The 7767-nt window shown below is 40.6% G+C and overlaps 1 pseudogene; it reads right to left on the bottom strand.

The window, feature by feature from the left end:
* Positions 1 to 802: 802 nt before the first annotated feature.
* On the bottom strand, positions 803 to 4324 carry LOC136329973 (ribosomal L1 domain-containing protein 1-like; annotated as a pseudogene).
* Between the last annotated feature and the right edge of the window lie 3443 nt (positions 4325 to 7767).

Below are 7767 nucleotides of genomic sequence, written 5' to 3'. Positions count from 1 at the left end.
GACCAGGACTCTGTGTTTTGGAGACTTCTCTCCTGTGGCACACTTTTGTATCTCTACTTTTTTTTTTTTTTTTTTTGCTGCAGTTTTTCCTGTTGGGACCAGTTGTAGAAGGTTCTTCTTTGAATTCTCCTTGCACTTTATTTTGGACTTTCCCTCTGAGGTCACTTTCTTAGCAGGCATGGGGTCACGCTCTTCTGGGTCCAGGACCTTCACTGGAGGACCACTAGCAGTTGTGGCTGATGTAGCCTTCTAGCGTGCTTCATAAGCCTTCTGTTTCTTTTCTTTTCCTTTGTTTTTTCATTGTTTTCTTTTGTTTCTGTATTTTCTTTGCTTCTTTTTTCTTCTCACAAATGAAGAAAAATGGGAAAGGCAACTGGTCTCTGTTTTCACGTACAAGAGTTTCATCTGTCCCACTTCTCAGCAATTTCTTTTCTTTATTTCTTTTCTTTTTTTTAAGTGAGAGGTGGAGAGGCAGGGAAGCAGAGTGACAGACTCCCACATGCACCCTTACCAGGATCCACCCAGCAAGCCCTCTAAAGGCCTATCTGGGTGTTGCTCCTTTGCTCAACAACTGAGCTATTTCAGTGCCTGAGGTGGCGGCCATGGAGCCATCCTCAGCGCCTGGGGCAATTTACTCCAATTGAGACATGGCTTCATGAGGAGAAGAGAGAGAGAAAGAGAGAGAGAAGGGTTGGGGGAAGAGGTGGAGAAGCAGATGGTTGCTTCTCCTGTGTGCCCTGACCCGGAATTGAACCCGGAACTTCCACACGTTGGGCCGATGCTTTACCGCTGAGCCAATCAATCAGGGCCTTGGCAATTTCTGTGAAAGCCTTTCCATGACAACACCAGTGTTGTTCGTGATGTGCTGAACCTGCATTCCAGTGTGACTGATGCATATACTGCTGCTAGAACCACTTTTATAGATGTTTAACACAGTTTCACCTGTCAATGCTTTGCTCTCTCTGGAAAGATCCTCGACTTGAAGGTTTACAGGTACCGGAACGTTTTTTCTCTTATAGAAATATCTCTCAAGGATGAGAGAAAAGGCCACCTAATACTAGCATCAGTAGGGAAGAAATCAAAACTATCTAGGAGGCAGAGGTTTGGCCTCATAGGCTTTCTACTCCCTTTTTAAACTTCGGAGGGGGATAGTCTGAGAAATGGTTTTAATTCCATGCTTCTTCTAAAGCTTTATAAAAACATCTCATCTATTCAGGAGTCACATTGTGCTTGTTCTTATTACAGTACATAAACAGACAGCTGTTCAATGTGATCAAATACTGTGAGGCAAGGACAATCTGACCCTCAGTTCTTTACTTGGAATTTTCCTTAACACCACCAATAAAAAGAAATTTCATTCTCATTTGAAAGCAACTCATTTGCATTTTTCCTAGACCTGGAATGTGCTGACCAGGTTTCCACTGCCTCTCTGTCTGCCCTTAACCCAGTTGTTCTATGGCAGCGGGACGATGAGGTGCAGCTGAGGTTGAGGCTGAAGCTCAGGCTGAGGCTGAGGTTGTGAGTGGGGGCTCAAGCTGAGTGAGAGAGAGAGAGAGAGAGAGAGAGAGAGACTGATTTGTTGTTCCACTTATATATGCATTCATTCATTGGTTGATTCTTATATGTGCCCTTACTGGGGATCAAACCTGCAACCTTGGATGACACTAACCAACTGAGATACCCTGCCAGAGCTTATCATTATGTCAGAGTATACTCTTTCTACTTATAGGAAAACAAAGTTTGCTTTAAGACAGTAGCTGTGTTACACCACCAGCAGCCTCATGGGTCTCTTGTTGGCATCATCTTCTCTGGTGCTTGATTTAATCTCATGTTGTTTTCTATAGTGACATGCTGCACAGGTTTGCAGCCCAGGAGGAATAGGTTATGCCATGTAACCTAGGCATGAAGTCAGTTATTCTCCACATTCTGTGATGTTCACATGATAACAAAATCACCTACTGGGGTTTTCCTCTGAATATATCCCCGTCATTAAGTGGCACAGGACAGTATGGGCCACGCTTTGTGCCCAAGCAACGGAGAAACTCAAACAAACAACAACAAAAAGACAAAAACTTGTCCTTATACTGCTTTGAAAATAAAAGTGAAAAGGATCAAACACCTCTCTTCTTTTCTATTTGAAATAGTGTTGACCTCCCATAGCTTTTTAAACTTCTCACTTCAGTCAGTATCTACATTGTCCCTCTTTATCTATCAGATAAGGGTACAGATGGAAATAACTGATACCTCTTTAACAAGTTATTCAAGCAAAACAGCAAAGCAGGGGACAGGGACAGTTTGTGATCAAATAAGCTTGGGAAGTGAGTCAAGTCATTCTCCATCTTAGAGATTCACATGAGCGTTCACTTACTCATGGGTTTAGAAAAGTTTTTATCTTTGGCTCACCTAAGGTTTCCAAAGCATACTGACCATGGAATAATTATTTTTACAAATTTTTTTAACAATAGACTTTCTACAACTGGGGGGTACACTATCACAACTTTGCTAAGAGACTTTCAGAGGTTTAAGTTAACATTGTAGATCATTAGTGCTTTACAAACAATAGTGAGTTAATGGCCAGCAGGACTGGTAACCAGTCAGCAGAGATGAGCAGGGCTGGCCTGGCCAGATAGCTCAGTTGGTTAGAGCATTGTCCTCATACACCAAGGTTGTGAGTTTGATATTTGGTCAGGGCACATACATGACTTCACCAATGAATGCATAAATAAGTGGAACAACATATCAACGTTTCTCTTTAAAAGTCAATCAATTCATCAATCAATCAATGAGCAGGGTTGAGTGTGGATAAGGCTCTTTGGGCTGGTAGCAATAGGACTTAATTAGGAATCCAGAACCAAAGTTCTGGTCCTGATGTCCCCTTGGACTCACATGTGATCTTGGGGAAGCCAGTCCCCTCCTAGGACCATCTGTGAAGTTTGAAATTTTTTATCAGACTGGGTGGTAGTGCCCATCTAGGGCACTGAAAAATGTATGAGAGCATTTTGGTTTGCCAGTGATTGGGAATCACTACTGATGTGGAGTGTACAGAGTAGTTTCACCTTGAAAGACTTCCCTGAGTGTTCCATGATTTTATTATTTTTTTCAATTAAGTGAGAACAAGGAAGGCTGAGAGACTTCCAAATGTGCCTGGACCAGAATCTACCTGGCAAGCCCCCTATGGGCCGATATTTTGCCCATCTGGGTCGTTGCTCTGCTGCTTGGTAACTGAGCTATTTTTAGTGCCTGAGGTGGAGGCCACGGAGCCATCCTCAGAGCCCAGGGCCAACTCACTTGAGCCAATTGAGCCATGGATGCAGGAAGAGAAGAGAGAAAGAGAGAAGGAGAGAGAAGGAGGATGGGGAAGAGTGGAGAAGCAGATGGGCACTTCTCCTGTGTGCCCTGACCGGGAATTGAACTCAGGACATCCACATGCTGGGCTGATGCTCTACAACTGAGCCAACAGGCCAGGGTACATGACTTATTGATGTTCCTCTGGACATTCATTCAGAAAGTGAAAGTCTGCTCCCAATTATGCGAGCCTCAAACTGAATACTGAACTGCGCACAAATACTTTAATATGCACTGAAATTTCCAGAAACACAACTACATTGTGAATCAAGAGACTATTATACTTTATATACTCATAAATTTACCAAGAACTTGACCACAATTTTGGAAAACCACATCACCAATGATAACAGTACATACACATAGGTTTTAATTAAATAGCCAATGTCACATGCCTGTGTCAGTTCTTACTGGTAGTTGTCACATTCATGCTGGCTCTATGCATGGGCTCAAACATCTGATTACTTAATTATGTAACCCAGAACAATGCCATTTGAAATGCCATTGTGCTATAAAATAAGAAAATTGTTCCAGAATGTACATAAGCACCTTGCTTCCTTCATTAAGAAAGTGTTGCTGTGGAAAAAAGAAATGTCAAGTAAACTAATGTGCTAATAATAGGGTTGATTTTCATTTCCTAGTATAAGCTCTTCATTTCATTATACATCACTTATAGTTTATTTTATGTGACATATGATCTTTTCAGAGTCATTTATATAAGTGGCTTTGTTATTAGTGTATTTCATTTCAGTAAAAGAAAGTATTCTATAATCAAATACTTACTGATTATAGAAAAAGAAAATTGAGTCTTACATATTTGATGATCTTTGGGTCAAATGCCTGCCAAGGGCAATGCTGGGTGATGAGCTTCAGTTTTCCCATGGTGTCACCAGCTGCCTCACCCAGTTTTCCGATAAGATAATTGAAGATTTCTTAATCTTGCAATTGCCACATTGAACACCTCTTTCAACCAGTACATAGCCCCTAAGTCCCACCTATGTGCTAAGTCTGTTAATGTTCTCAGGGGTCTTTTCCAAACATTTTTTTAGCTTATTTTTGAATCTTTCAAGGTTTGCAACTCTTTGTGCCTTGACACATCTATACAGCTTCCCAAGTCCCAGGAAGACTTGATGCTGCTCTATCAAGGGAGTAGTTTAGTGCCTTTTCCCCTGCAAAGCAGGATGATTACTTCCTTCAGTGCTCTGTCCCCTAAGATAATTGGTGAAGGTAAAACTTCTCTGCTCCACACAGTGGACGCAATTCAGTCCCATAAGGGTTAAAGCTGGCTGCTTGTCTCCAGCAGGGGAGCCCTGCAGATGGGGCTCCTCTTGTAATGGGCGCAGATGCTGCCATGCTTTGCTGATTACAATCTCCCATGCCACGGAAGCTTTGACGAGGTTTGACATAATCAGCTCACAGCCTCTGCCTGCACCATTTCACAAACGGGCCATTTTCACGTCTTTTTCATGGGATCCGACAAGCGGAAAAATAATTAATGTTACCTCAGCTCAACAATGACCCTGGCTCTGATTCAAAAAGAAGGCATGTTGCATAAACTGCCCTTTAATTGAGGGTTGGGGGCAGACCCCACATACTCCTGTATCAGTTCTGCCTCTCTGGCCAAGGCTGATTAAGGCTTTCCTAAGATTGAGGACCCATGGTCACTGAGTACTACTAAATTTCAGGTTCAAAGAGCTTCTGTGAAAGAATTCTGTCCACGGTATTTAGCAAGCACAGACCTGTTGTGTCTGGTGAAGAATTCCAGATGGTACTGCTGACTATTCCTATTCCTATTTTATTTTATTTATTTTTTACAGAGACAGAGTCGGAGAAAGGCATATATAGGGACAGACAGACAGGAACGAAGAGAAATGAGAAGCATCAATCATCAGTTTTCGTTGCGACACCTTAGTTGTTCATTGATTGCTCTCTCATATGTGCCTTGACTGCGGGCCTTCAGCAGGCTGAGTAACCCCTTGCTTGAGCCAGCAACCTTGGGTCCAAGCTGGTGAGCTTTGCTCAAACCAGATGAGCCTGCGCTCAAGCTGGCGACTTCAAGGTCTTGAACTTGAGTCCTCTGCATCCATCGGATGCTCTGTCCACTGCACCACTGCCTGGTCAGGCTATTCCAATTTTATTGATAAAGAGTGACGTTCTCTTTGCAGAGAACACAAAATTAGAACCCTCAACTATTTTCCATTACAATTCTATTTTTTTTCTTTGAAAAAGAAAATGCATCCTGACTGGTGGTGGCACAGTGGATAGAGCATCGACCTGAGATACTCAGTCTCAGGTTCAAAACCTGAATGTTGCCAGTTTGAGCACTGGGTCGTTGGCTTGAGTATGGGATCATCAACATGAGCCCAAAGTCACTGGCTTGAGTAAAGGGTCACTGGCTCAGCTTGAGCCCCTGGGTCAAGACACTTATGAGAAGCAATCAATGAACAACTAAGGTGCCACAACTATGAGTTAATGCTTCTCATCTCTGTCCCTCCCCCCACCCCCAAAAATAAGAAAGAAAAGAAAAAGTAAATGTATTTTATTATAGAAGTTTACATGGTCATTTACACAGTTGTTGTGAATGGGCCGTCATTCAGGTGGCAAAACGATGCAGCCACTGGCAGGTCTTCTGATGGTCGAGTTACCTTTTGACCCAGCAATTCCACTCTTAGGAATTCTTCCAAGAGAATTCAAAACCTATGTCCACACAAAAATTTATACACAAACATTTGTAGAAACATTATTAATAATGGCTGAAAGTGGAAGCAACCCAAATACCTGTCAGCTGACAAATGGGTAAACAAAAGCAGTATCAAGACAAGAGCATATTATTGGGTCATGAATAGATTAAGCTTGAAAATATATTTAGAAAACTAGTCATACACAAAAAACAACTTGTATAATTTTATTTCTATGATATGTTCAGAATGGGAAAATATGAAGAGACAAGAAGTGACCACTCAAGACTGGGGAGAAGGAAGAACAGGGCGGTTTATAGCTCAGGGTGCAGAGTTTCTTTCTGAGATGATGAAGGTCTAAAATTGATCATGATATTGGTTGCACAACTCTATAGGCTACAATTTTTAAATTTTACACTTTTTTTTAATAAGTGTGTTGTATGTTAACATATCTCCAAAAAACTGATTGTCAATTGTGAACCAAGGACCCTAGCAATTTCCCAGATCTTTCTGGGGTGTCTGTGTGTTCTTACCTTCCCAACTATAGATCCACATGGGCTGTATCTTTTAAAATATAATTCAATAAAACAATATAATTCAACAGAATGAACAAAAAAGCAGATATAAGAATTGAGCTATTTTTTATTAATCCATAAAAAACAATTTCAAAATGTAAAAAAAAAAAGTCTACACAGTCACTCTAGAAAATTAGGAAAATTAAGAAGTAGAAGAAAGGCAGCAAATATTTTCCATGATCTGACCAGTCACAAACAACCGCAACTAGCCTTTTGGCACATTTTAATCTGGTGTTTCCTCTGACTTCGTTAGTTCCATGTCTTGTGAAATGGTGAAGCTCTGGAAAGAGACCCAGCGTTATTAAGCAAGCCCTTCCCTCTGTTTCTCTTGATTCTTTTCAAAGTAAAATGGCCAATACCCACCTTGCTTGGAAGGTTGGGGAGGCAATCTAATTACACTTTCTCTAAGATCAAGTTTACTTACTGATTACAAATGCAGCCATGGTTGTTATTATTTTTTAAATTGTGTATGAGCACACATGTGCACCTGTCTGTGTATCATGAATATATAAAGCAGAAAACAAGGGAATCTGGGACATTGGACCAAGGTGGCAGATAAGAATACACATCTTAAACTCTCCAAATCCAAGTTTTTTAAAATGACAGAAGACAAAAAGCAGAAAACAAGTAAGAGAAACTCCAAACATACTGAAGCAAAAATTACAGGTGAAAAAAGAATTTCAAGGAAACACCAAACTCTCAGTCAAATAATAAAGGTTCATAATCTCATCTCTGCAATTCCAAAATCCCCAAACTTTTCAAAACAAAAAGTTTTTTCCTAAGTTTGACACAAACTCATTTGCAGCAAAACCTGATATGAATTTATTTTAGACTTTATTTCACTTAGTGTGAATATTCATTTATTTCTTTGCAAAAAAAAATAATGTATCTGATTACAGGGTATTACCCAGATTCTTCTGAGTGTTATGAAATATTCAGTAAGTGCAACAAACTAACTTTCTGAAATCCAAAACATTTAGAATTCCAAAACACAGCTGGTCTCTAGGAATTTGGATAAAGAGTGTGGACTTGCACAGATATCAGAAGAGGTTCTTGTGATAAAGTAAGAATGGGGCTCCCATCAACAGGAGAATGAATAAGTAAGTTGGGGTGTATTCCCATGAATGAAAAGAGAATTAAAAGCATACAGGTTTTAAAAAAGAAATAGT

Source organism: Saccopteryx bilineata, chromosome 3 (assembly GCF_036850765.1).
Source record: "Saccopteryx bilineata isolate mSacBil1 chromosome 3, mSacBil1_pri_phased_curated, whole genome shotgun sequence".
NCBI classification, from domain to species: Eukaryota; Metazoa; Chordata; class Mammalia; order Chiroptera; family Emballonuridae; genus Saccopteryx; species Saccopteryx bilineata.
The sequence above is the reverse complement of the archived record's forward strand: the minus strand, read 5'-3'. Positions and strand labels throughout refer to the sequence as shown.